The sequence below is a fragment of the Felis catus genome, chromosome A3 (genome assembly GCF_018350175.1).
Source record: "Felis catus isolate Fca126 chromosome A3, F.catus_Fca126_mat1.0, whole genome shotgun sequence".
NCBI classification, from domain to species: Eukaryota; Metazoa; Chordata; class Mammalia; order Carnivora; family Felidae; genus Felis; species Felis catus.
The window spans coordinates 47,180,168-47,192,124 of record NC_058370.1 but is presented as its reverse complement, the minus strand read 5'-3'; positions in this window follow the sequence as shown (position 1 = coordinate 47,192,124).

The window sequence follows — 11,957 nt, the reverse complement described above, 5'->3', positions numbered from 1 at the left end:
AAATCCTAAAAGGAGATGATAAGCAGTGATGTTATTATCCCTATTTTACAAGATAAAGAAGCTAAGGATAGAGAAACTAAGGAATTTGTTCAAGGTCAATTAGCAAATAGCAAAACCACTCTGACATAGCTCTGTTGATTATTCAACTTACGCCCTTTACCACTATCCTATTCTGATTTCTTGTTCCAAATGATCCTAAAGTATGTCCAGCTTACCAATAAATACAATCTCAAGAGGCAGCACGTTCATTTTCTGTACTCAATAAGGGAAAACAGAGAGATACTTTCAGAAATAGCATATTCCCAGTCACTGGAGATGTTCACGCAGGCCCAAAAGACTGTTGGAAATGTGGACGGTCTAAAGTATTGGGATCAATGACCTTTACAGGTACTTTCAATCTAGTTGTTCTGATGTGGTGACTATGGAATGTATGACCAGTACCGGAGACCCTGCATATGGTTGTACAAGTCGGGCACTGCACAACTCTGGGAAGGGGGGCATATTTCATATTCACAGCCATCACGGATTTGAATATTTCTTAAGTTCTAAAAATATTTCTTGGCTTTCCTGAAGATGTTTGTACAGAGTTTTAAGGGAGAGTAGCTATTCCTTATATGCCCCAAGTTTTGATCTGGGTCTTTGGGAGCTCTGACCACACCTGATTTAGAATTATGATTGCAGAAGGTGGGGGGGGGGTGCAGGGGCATGAAGCTAGAGACAGGAAGACAAGTTAGGATGTTATGGCAATTGGTCAGAGATAAAAGGTGAGGGCTGGTGATGGGGGTGAGGAAATGGTGGTTGTATCCATTCAGGAGAGAGATGAGCTAGAGACTCCAGTTTAGAAGTCACATATATGAAAAGATAGTTGTAACTAAAAGAACCAGTAAGTTTACATATGAGAGACAAGGGGTTAGAAAAGATAAATATTGCATCATAACCCTGAGCAGTATGCAAATTTCAGTAGCAGATAAAGAAACCAAGAAAGATTTTCTGCAGCTGGTAGGTAATCAGCAGGGGGCCTGGTTCAAAGAGGAAATGCAGGTGGAGGATGTGGGGGAAATTGATGGAGCTCACAGTGGTCAATAGTTGCTGATCTTTAGGAGACCACTTTCAGTGGATTATTGATGGAGGACAGATGACAGACCCTCAGGGTAATTAGTTCAAAGTGGCTCAGGGTAATTAGTGGAAAGGAAGGAAAGGAAAGGAGAGGAGAGGAGAGAGGAGAGGAGAGGAGAGGAAAAGGAAAAGGAAAAGGAAAAGGAAAAGGAAAAGGAAAAGGAAAAGGAAAAGGAAAAAGAAAGGGGAGAAGAGAGAAAAGGAAAGAAAAGAAAAGAAAAGAAAAGAAAAAAGAAAAGAAAAGAGCAGAGAAAAAGCAAAGAAAGCAACTGGAACTCTATCAATTGACTGTATTCTTATTAAACTCTTAGAGAAAGGCATTTGGCAAAATAAAAACCATGGCATGTTATAACAGAAAAAAAGCATGATGTTAAAGCATGACATATTAAAGAGCAAAAAATATGGTCTTAAAAAACATAACATGTTAAAGCATGTTAAATCTTAAATCTTCATTATTACTCTGACTTACAAAGTATCATGTTTATTAAAGTGAACAATGGTAGAATTATGGATGATTTCCATTTTCTTCTTTATGATTTCAACACTTAAAAGTAATCTTTGTTATTTTCCTGTCTTTTCTCTATTTTCTTTACATATAGATATAAACTATTATTATTTATGTAATTAAGCCCAGCATTTAACGTGTTGGATAAATGAAGGAATACACATACTCTGGTAATTTTTCCCTTAGAAATACATTGCAAATTGTTTCCATAATTAAATGTTTGTTGACAACATGACATCTACTATCTTCACGTGACTCCAATCTTGTGCACACGCACCACGATTTGTTAGATGTTTTTACTATTGGATACTTAGATTGTTTCCCTTTTTTTCCCAATTATAACCAATGCCACAGTGAACATCTCTCCGCCAACCTCTTTGAATCCTTAGGAGAGTCTCGTATCCTGACATCGTATATCCTACTTCAAAGAGAAAGCCATTTTTTAGTGGCTTAAAACAGCACAAATTTCTTTTCTTACAGCTACGAAGGTCAGAGTTCTAAAATCAAGATGTCACCTCCTGGAGGCTCTAGGGAAGGATTTGTGTCAGGCCTTTCCAAGTTTCTAGCAGCTGTCTGCATTCCTTGGCTGGGGTTCTTTCCTTCATCTGTGAATCTCTCCTCCATCCTCCCTTCTCCTTCTCGACTAACTTCTCCTAATTCTCCTGCCCTCTCTTATAAGGATCTGAGTGAGTACATTGGGCCCCATCTGGCTACTCCAGGATAATAGAAAACATATTCTTTTTCTATGTTTATTTATTTATTTTTGAGGGGTGGGGCAATAGAGAGAGGGAGACAGAGAATCCCAACCAAGCTTCTTGCTGTCAACACAGAGCCCTAGGTGGGGCTTGAACCCACGAACCCTGAGATCATAACCCAAGCCAAAATCAAGAGTTGGATGCTTACCCAACTGAGCCACCCAAGTGCCCCTACAAAATGTATTCTTAAAGCTTTTATATTTATTGTAAAATTACCCCTAAGAATGGTTTTTCCAGTTTACATTTCCATGAGCTGTCATGAATGCTTAACTTTTTTTTTTTCTGCACTTCTACTAAGGGAATATTCATTAAAAATGGTTTTGGCCAGTTTTATAAGATAAACATCGAATATATGCATCCAAATGCTAAATTTTGAAACTATTGAAATGTGATTACAAATGAGATCATTGTTTTCATCTATCATTCATTTCTTACTCTTCTTTGATGAGTTGCCTGTTCTTATCTTTTGCCAAAACTACTGATCTACTGATGTGCCTACCTACCTATGTATCTATCTATCTATCATGTATCTATTTTCATTTTAAATCCAGTATAGTTAACGTAGTGTTCTATTAGTTTTAGGTGTACAATATAGTGATTCAACAATTCTATACATCACCTGGTGTTCATCATGATAAATAAATTATTAATCCCCATCACTTATTCCCCTCATCCCACCACCCACCTCTCCTCTGGTAGCCATCAGTCTTTTCTTTATAGGTAATTGTCTGTTTCTGTTTGTCTATTTTTTCCCTTTGTTCCATTGTTTTGTTTCTTAACTTCCACATATGAGTGAAATCATATGGTATTTGTCTTTCTCTTACTGACTTATTTCATTTAACCATATACTCTCTAGACCTATGTTGTTGCAAATGGCAAGAGTTCATTCTTTTTTATGGCTGAGCAATATTCCATTATATATGTATATGTATACCATATATATATATATATATATATATATATATATATATATATTCAGCTATCAGCGGACACGGGCTGCTTCCATATTTTGGCTATCGTAAATAATGCTGCAATAAATATAGGGGTGCATATATCTTTTCAAGTTAGTGTTTTTATCTTCTTTGGGTAAATACCCAGTAGTTGAATTACTGGATCATGGGGTAGTTCTATTTTTAACTTTTTGAGGAACTTCCACACTGTTTTCCACAGTGGCTGTACCAGTTTGCATTCCTACCAACAGTACAATAAGGTTCTTTTTTTCTTTTTAAAAAAATTATTTATAAAATATTTTATATAGTGAAGACATTACTCTTTTGTCTGCTATGTATATCGTAGTATGTGTGTGTATTTTGAAATTTGATATTTTACATAATCAATACAGCACTCATTTACATGGTGGCTATCTCTGTTTGCTATTATGCTTACACAACACTTTCTTCTCCTGAAATCATCTATTCCTCTATCCCCTTTGTTTTTATCTTTTTTTTAAAGAACTCATGACACTGTTTATCTTTTTTTAAAGAAATTATAATTCATCTGGAATGCATGTGAGTGCATGTCTGATATTACATAGGACTTTAAATTTTATTTTTCCCTCATATTTAATGAATTATCTGATTAGCTCTATTTTTTTTCTTTTTCTATCATTTTGAAACCTACTCTTATCACATCCTGGATTTTTATACATGTTAGACTCTCTAGGTTTCTGTTTTGTTCCTTTAACCTGTCTATTCTTATATTGATATGCTATTGTAATCAAAAGTTTTACACAGCAGTATCTTCAAAGGAGACCAATGGCAAGATGACGGCAGTACATTTAATGTGGCTGAGCAGCAAGGTCTCCAAACTAATCATCAAAAGGCCCAAGTTCTAATGCGGGCATTGCCACCACTTTGCTGGATGATATGGAGTCCCCTAAAATTTTAAATATATTTCTTCTTTTAAAAAATGCTGCAGCCCATAGGGACGCCTGGGTAGCTCAGTCAGTTGAGTGTCCGAGGTCGGCTCAGGTCATGATCTCGCGGTTTGTGGGTTGGAGCCCGCGTCAGGCTCTGTGCTGACAGCTCAGAGCCTGGAGGCTACCTCAGATTCTGTGTCTCCTCCTTTCTGCCCCTCCCATGCTCATGCTCTATCTCTCTCTGTCTCTCAATAATAAATAAACATTAAGAAAGAAATTTTAAAAAAATGCTGAAGACCAAAAATTGGAGTTAAAATGCTTCTTTTGCCAATCTTCTAACTTCCTCAGGATCAAATGAGTGAAATTATTTCAAAACACTTCAAATTCCATGTCAAATGTTGTTGTTAACTCATTTTTCCTTTCTGTAACAGAGTAAGAAGTATGGAGATTACAGAGAAATACAAAATATAAGATTTCATAACACTGTTTTTAAAAATTAGTATCTCTGCTTTGAAAGAGAAAAGAAGAGTTATATGTTTAGTTTCCAATTGTACCTAATAATTTATGAGAATCATCATTAGAATTTGCCATGTAACCATAAGACCTGCTTTTTAAAGAAACAAATGCTTCGGAGAAGAAAACCCTGGAAGCATATTTATTTTTTGGTCTCAGGAGAAAAAGCCTATTTCAAGACAAATCTTCATACTGAAGGCATGTGTGGCATTTGGCATCGTCATAAGGGAGATTTGGCAACTACTGATTTAGTACATTTACTAGCTGCTGAACTATTTAAGGGGAAAGGCTGTGTCTTCCAAAACTACTTAACAAATAGTAACTACAGTAAGAAGTTGTCTAAATGAGTACTTCCCTTCTGTTCATATTTGAATAAAACTTTCAGCCACATTTGGCCAGTAGAGAGAAGGCTCCTGCAGGTGGAATGCACCAGGCACAGGGCAGGGAGTACTAGGTCAGGAGTCAGGGAGATGGGTCTGATTTCACTTGACTTGAATTTCCTGCATGCCTTGATTTCAGGCCCCACTTGAAAACAAGGGTGTTGACCAGCTTAACTCTTGGTCTCTCCCATCCTAGCTTCCTACGACTTAGTAACAGTCAACAACACCTGATTCCCCAGGGCCAGGTGAGAGCAGTGCTCATCACCTCTGGTCCTTGAGTTTGGGAATCACATCTCAGGAAAAGAGAACCAGGTGGAGCAGGCACGGTTTATGAAGATTTGGAAGGTGAGTAAGAGCTTTGTGCCGGCAGAGGCCAAGCTATATTGTCCTCCCCCTCCCCACCCCCGGCATCTAACACTGTGCACCAAGCACCCAGTGAATGCTGATGAAAAGGATGAATAGATGGGAAAGCACACAGGTGGTCGACCCTTGGGAAAGAACCTGAAAAGTGTTTACCCTTCCAAGAAGTATGGGAATCTTCTCCCTCGAACAGTCTCCTAGTTTTCAAGTCGACCATCCCACCCAGGATGAAAGGGAATAGGGCTCCTCCCGCACTGGGACCTCCGTCTGGGTTCTGTTTGTCCACACAAACAACCCTCTCCTTGTTTAATCTGCCAGCAGGGTCTGCACCCAGGAGGCAGGACTTCAAGCCAACACCTCCACACCTCCTCTCCAGGGGCAGTCTCAGAACTGATGCACAGCCTATCCCCAGCCCCAACACCAGTGAGCCCTTCCCTTGAAGGATGATGGGTTTCCCACCCCAACAGCTGGAGGCATTGTCTCTCCACCTCAGCCTGGCGGAAACATTCCGTTTAGACAGGTGGCTGAGCTTTCTACGCACTGATGCAAGTTTCCTTCTTTTTTGGCTTCCAGTTCCATCCTCCCTGCAGCTGAGGTCCATACAGAATGGGGGTAAGGGGGCAGAAGGTGAGGTTGAGCAGAAGAGGAACCCATTCATTAGAGATTCCTTTTGATGAGATAGGATTATTCTACCTCTGCTTGCCAAGAAATGGAAGCCAGAACATTGCAGGCAGGTGCTCCCAAGTCTAACTCAGACCTCCAGTGGTGTGCTCGGAAGCCCCTTAGCCAGAGAAATACAGAGCTAGTAGGAAAGCTGGGTGGGATGGCCATGTTTCTGGCTTCTAGCAATGTGCCCAGTTGCTGTTCTGACTGCCCTATACATCGCTCGTTAAACGGACCCAAGCTCCATCTATTCTTAAGGTATGCCCTTCCAGGTGTTCCTCTGTATGCAGGTAGGGCTCAAAGTCAGGCTCACCATGGCATCCAACCTCATGATTTCTGCAAAGATTAGTTTAGTTCTGCCTAAATTGGCAGAAGTCTTGCAAGTTAACAAACGAAGCAGGCTTTATACTTAAGAGGTGATTGTTTCCTTCATGTTAGAATTCTACCTAGGTAACAGTTTTTAGAGGGAAAAGTTAAATTATTTTCTGTCCCTACTATCATGGAGTCATTTGTCATGGAATCTTTATATTTGAGAGAAATGTATCCTGAGGCAATCACACATCCCTAAATTTGAAAAGACCACCATAGATTATAATGTCTCCCAATTCATTTCAACCAAGTACTATATCACTTAAAGGAGAAAGTGAATTCCCTCAATTCTGTGATCATTCTATAACTAGCAACCCCTGTTTCCTTGTCCAGCCTCATGAGGTGACCACTATATCTGGGAATTTTTGGAATAAGCACCAAATTACAGCAAAAGCCAGGCAGGTGGGGGCATTAGGTATGCAGCTGGTTTGATTCAGTAGTTTGAGTGTTTGCTTCTATACACCAGCCTCTTAGTCTGTCCTATTCAACTTTGTCCCTCTGCAAATGAACAATTAATGCATGGCCCTTAGTAAATGTTAAATCTGCAAGTATAAGACAACCATATAAAATGTTTCCATAAATTGTAGGTCTCTTGCCTTGTTATCCCCATTTCTCTTAAGAAGGACAGGGGCACCTGGGTGGCCCAGTCAGTTAAGCGTTCGACTTCGGCTCAGGTCATGATCTCATGGTTCGTGAGTTTAAGCCCCACTTCAAGCTCTGTGCTGACAGCTCAGAGCCTGGAACCTGTTTCAGATTCTGTGTCTCCCTCTCTCTCTGCCCCTCCCCTGCTCACACACACACACACACACACACACACACACACACTTTCTCTGTCAAAAAGAAATAAACATTAAAAATATATTTCAAAAAAAAGAAGGGGAAGGAATCAGGATGACCACTTGGCATATGGGGAAGTAAAGGCACAGGACACAGAGGCGTCTGCCTGAGTATGAGCTTATGTGATAGACTCAATGCAGGCACCATATCACAAATCCCTGAGAGAGTAAAAGGCGGGGGGCGGGGGAAACCTCATGGACCTTTTCAGCCATAAATAAATTCTTATGCAAACATATTTCAAAATGTGAGCGAGAGTGTGCACCCATTCGAATGAGGTTTTATTCACCACGGGGAAGGCTGCATTTTCATACGTAGGACTTGGTGGTGGGGGAAGATGAAACCGTCTTCCAAAGAAATGAGGTCACATAGGTTATGGTTCCTGGAAGATGTGTTAAAAAGAAATAATTCCTACTTCTCATTCATAGGAAAACAGGACTACTCTCAAGAAAAATTCCAACTTTTAAACATCGTAGTGTGATTTATTTTATGGATAGACTGCATTTGTGGTTTTATAGAATTGACATGCACTTGATCTAACCCAGCTAACAGGTTGAATTTTTTATGTAGATGTTTTCTTCCTCGATAAGCTGAGCAGTTTCTTACTCACAAATCCTTTCTGAAATTTCATATTCTGAATGAAGGCTGGGGAAGGACCACATTAGAAAATTTCCTGAGGTGTCTAACATTCTTTTCACTTTACCCTTGTATTTTTGTGTAGTTGATCTCTTCTTACACATGGATGTGTTGAAGCAAAGTATTTATGTTAAACACAGGCAGAATATCTAAAGCAAATATTCATAATTAAATGTTGTTATACAATGAGCAATTAGGCTCCTTTAATAGAAGCAAAGCTTTAGAAAGTTCCATGTCATAATTTTCTTTATAGCTCCTTAAAATAAGGGAACATTATTTTTCTGGCTTCTTTTCTATTTACACAAGTAATACACGGTGATTTGCAAATACAGCTTAGATATTACCATTATTAGTATTTTGATATATACACATATACATTTTTACAGATTCAGGGTCATATTGTATGTAGATTCTTGCTTTCTTTTTTTTTCTTTTCTCCTTTAAATAATATGTGAGCACTTCCCCATGGCATCACATATTTTTTGAAAACATGCCCTTTAATGTTTTCTGATATAAAGTATTTAGAGTACCACCTATGTGATATCCTAATATATTTTATAATACTCATCAGTGTCTACTCATTTGTTGAAAAAAAGTTAATTTCTTTAAATTAACCAATTTTGTGGGGAAGATAACATATATTTAGTTTGGCATTGAATTAACAACTATATAATTTGATCAACAGTTTGACTTTTCAACTGCTGTTATAATATATATAAGCTTGCAGTACATTTGGTGGCCATCAGGGCCCCTTCTCCTGCAGGAGTCAACTGACCACCATGCTTCATTTTAAGCCAAGTTCACGTGCAAAGAGGCAGAGAACAGAGATAAAGGATGAGTGTACTATGCTTTGGTGCATTGTAATAACTAGATTTCTCAGGAGCTTCACAGAGGGTATGAAATTTTAAGACACGAGGAGAAGGAAGACCCAAGATAGAAAGAGGATGGCTTCCCAGTGGGATAGCTGGATAAAGAATTTTTTTTCTAAAGAAACCATTGTTTTCTAGCTTTTTAAAATGAAGTCAGATACTCAACCTACTGAGCCACCCAGGTGCCCCTGTTTTCCAATTTTTAACTAGTTTTGTATTCCCAGGTAGTTTAGTTTCAGCCTAGTTATCCAAAACCAAACCCATGACCAACAAAAATCCACAAAGTTCTGGATGAGTCTTTAATGTTTTTTTTTTCTTCCTTGAGTTGGCCAACTGGTTCTCCTGCCTTTAAAATATCTCCTACCAAAATGCTTCTTGCTTATTTTAGGAAGCAGAAATGTGGAATTTCAAATGAAGTCTTCAGCATTATTTTATAGGTGGAAGTCCCCAAGTCCTTGTTGGTTCTTGCCATTAACCTTTGCAGGGTCTTGGAGTGCTAATGATTCTAGGTATCATAGACAATTATCTTGACTATTTAAGGGGAGAATGAAGAACATTTGGAAAACAGAATCTGGGTTTATATTTACATTTCAAGCTTCATGGTTGACTATCATGACTTCATGATAGCTTAACTATCTCCCAATTTATTTTCTCTGCCATGCTGAAAATTTTTCCTGCATTTCACTGAAACTGACCCATGATTTACTGTTTTTCATCTATTGACCTTTAACCTCCTTTTTAAGGTAGATTGTTATAAAGTTACCCCTGGTTTAGAAGATGTGCCATTGCATTGGCTTTTCACTCATAAGTAGGTCATTAAATCTAGGCAGCAAGAAATAAAAGGGAGTTAGTTTCATATGATAACATAAAGGGAGAGTGGGAGAACTATTACAAATGAATGAAGTAGGGGTGTCTGAGTGGCTCTGTTGATTGAATATGTGACTCTTAACTTCAGCTCAGGTCATCATCTCAGGGTCACAGGATCGAGCCTTGTGTCGGGCTCTGCTCTAAGTGTGGGACCTGCTTAGGATTCTCTCTCTCTTTCCCTGTATCTCCCTCCTCCACTTGCACTCTCTCTCTCTCTCTCTCTCTAAAAAGCAAATGAATGAAGCAAAAAATTTGGCTCTTTCTGGTCTGAGAACACACCCTTGGAAGCAAACCCTATAAAAATATATTCTCAGTGAGTCAAGCTGCACATTTCCCTTTCCTTCTCTCTATCTTAGCTCAGGCAGTCAAGTGTGTGCCAAGTATCTGCTGCAGCCAAACCTCCCACATCTTGTCAGAGAAGCCCATCGTTACCCAATGGAAGCTCATGATTCAGCAGGTACTTAACGTGCGATCTCCTAGGAAACAGAGACCAGGTATCTGAACAATACATTGCTGACTGACCACATCTCCAGCCACCAAATGCTTCCTGTAAATGAGCAGTCATTTTACTCCAAGAGTTGCAGGGTTGGCTTGAGTCCTGGGGCAAATAATGGAATGAAATCCTCAACCAGATTGATATCCCACCCCCCAAGAAGTTCTATGCATTCATTTTGGAACACAGGTTGGTTTCTGGGCATTCTCTTCAAACTAGGTTACTGTGTGGAAACTGGCCAAAAGCGTCTGCAGCAGCCACAATGACAACTTTCTGGCTTTTTGCCATTGGTGATTTCTCCATAGCCACTCAAGTATAAAAGACTAACCATAGAGCAAGAGCTTTCCAGCATCTGTGTATACATTCATCATCTGTTAGCCAATGTCTAGTTATGTTATCTAGTCTTATATGTGAGGTTTGTACCAAGCACTGAGAATACAGAATTGAATAAGATCTCATCCTGAAGAACTCAGTCTAGCAAGAAGAATGGCTTTCTAATCTAGTGAGTGTTCTATAGGAGTACATTTCACAGTGGAAGGAATATGAACAAAATGCTGCAGAAGGAAGATTGGGTATGAGAAAAGAACTGAATATGCTTTCACAGAAGGAGTGAGACATGTAGAGCTGGGTCTTGAAGGATGAATAGGAGTTTGGCAAAGAAGGGGGTCAAGTCCATTTCTGGACTACATGTTTGTTTGTTTGTTTGTTTGTTTGTTTCTATTATTTGAGACCACTTCACCACTGTGAAGTTGGGAACAATTCATTTTGTTTTATCCTCAAGAACTTAAGGGTTCAGGTAAATTTAGCAATAGACATTGTTTGGTTATAAAATCACCTTGTACAGTCTCCAACAATGGTTCTACTTTTTCACATCAATGTTTTCAGGTGAAAATTACTCTATCTGTAGCCACTTAAACTCTGAAATGTCAGTAGGTCTCCTAGTTTCTATTTCAGCTTACTTACTCGAATAACAGTTTATCCCCAAAAGCCTCTTAGCAATACATTTTCCCCCTCTCAGGACTTTCCTAGCTGACCTATGAGTGACAGCTGCCATGTTCTTCCTAGTCATTCACTGCAGTGCAGCAACCTGGACTCAATCATTCTTCTTCATATACTTAACTAACCCCCACTTTCTCTGGACATCCCTGCCACTACAACCCTGCTTCTACTCTGTTCCCACCTCCCTTTTGCCAAGTCTTACCCAGTTGAAACTTCCTGGTCATCCACCTTGATTTTCAATAAAGCTAACATTTCAAAATCTAGTTTGCTTGCTTCTCTCTCTCTCTCTCTCTCTCTCTCTCTCTCTCTCTCTTTTTCCCTCTTTCTCTCTTTCTCTCTGTAAATAGACACTGTGGTCTGAAACCAATACCAGAGAGAGAAAAGAGTTGTTTTCCATCGTCCATATCAGTTACACAAAAGTAATTCTACTCTCATTCTTATGAGTCATCTGTGAACATTTTTTTTTCAGTGTAACTACAGAGACTAGCAGAGACAACAAATTGTATGTGTTTCCTGTCCTTCTCTTCTCTCTTTCATTCTTGGTTCTGCTCATTTGTACATGTACCAGAAGGTGCCCAGGAAGAAAAAAATTAATAAATTCACTCTGGCTTGTAGCAGGGGTTGACACTTCCAGAAAGTTCAAGTTCAAATCTTCTGTACTCTCTGAGAGGTATAGTCATTGATTGATCCTTGTGTCTATAATCATGGAAAATTGAGAGTTGACCAGACACATTATTGGC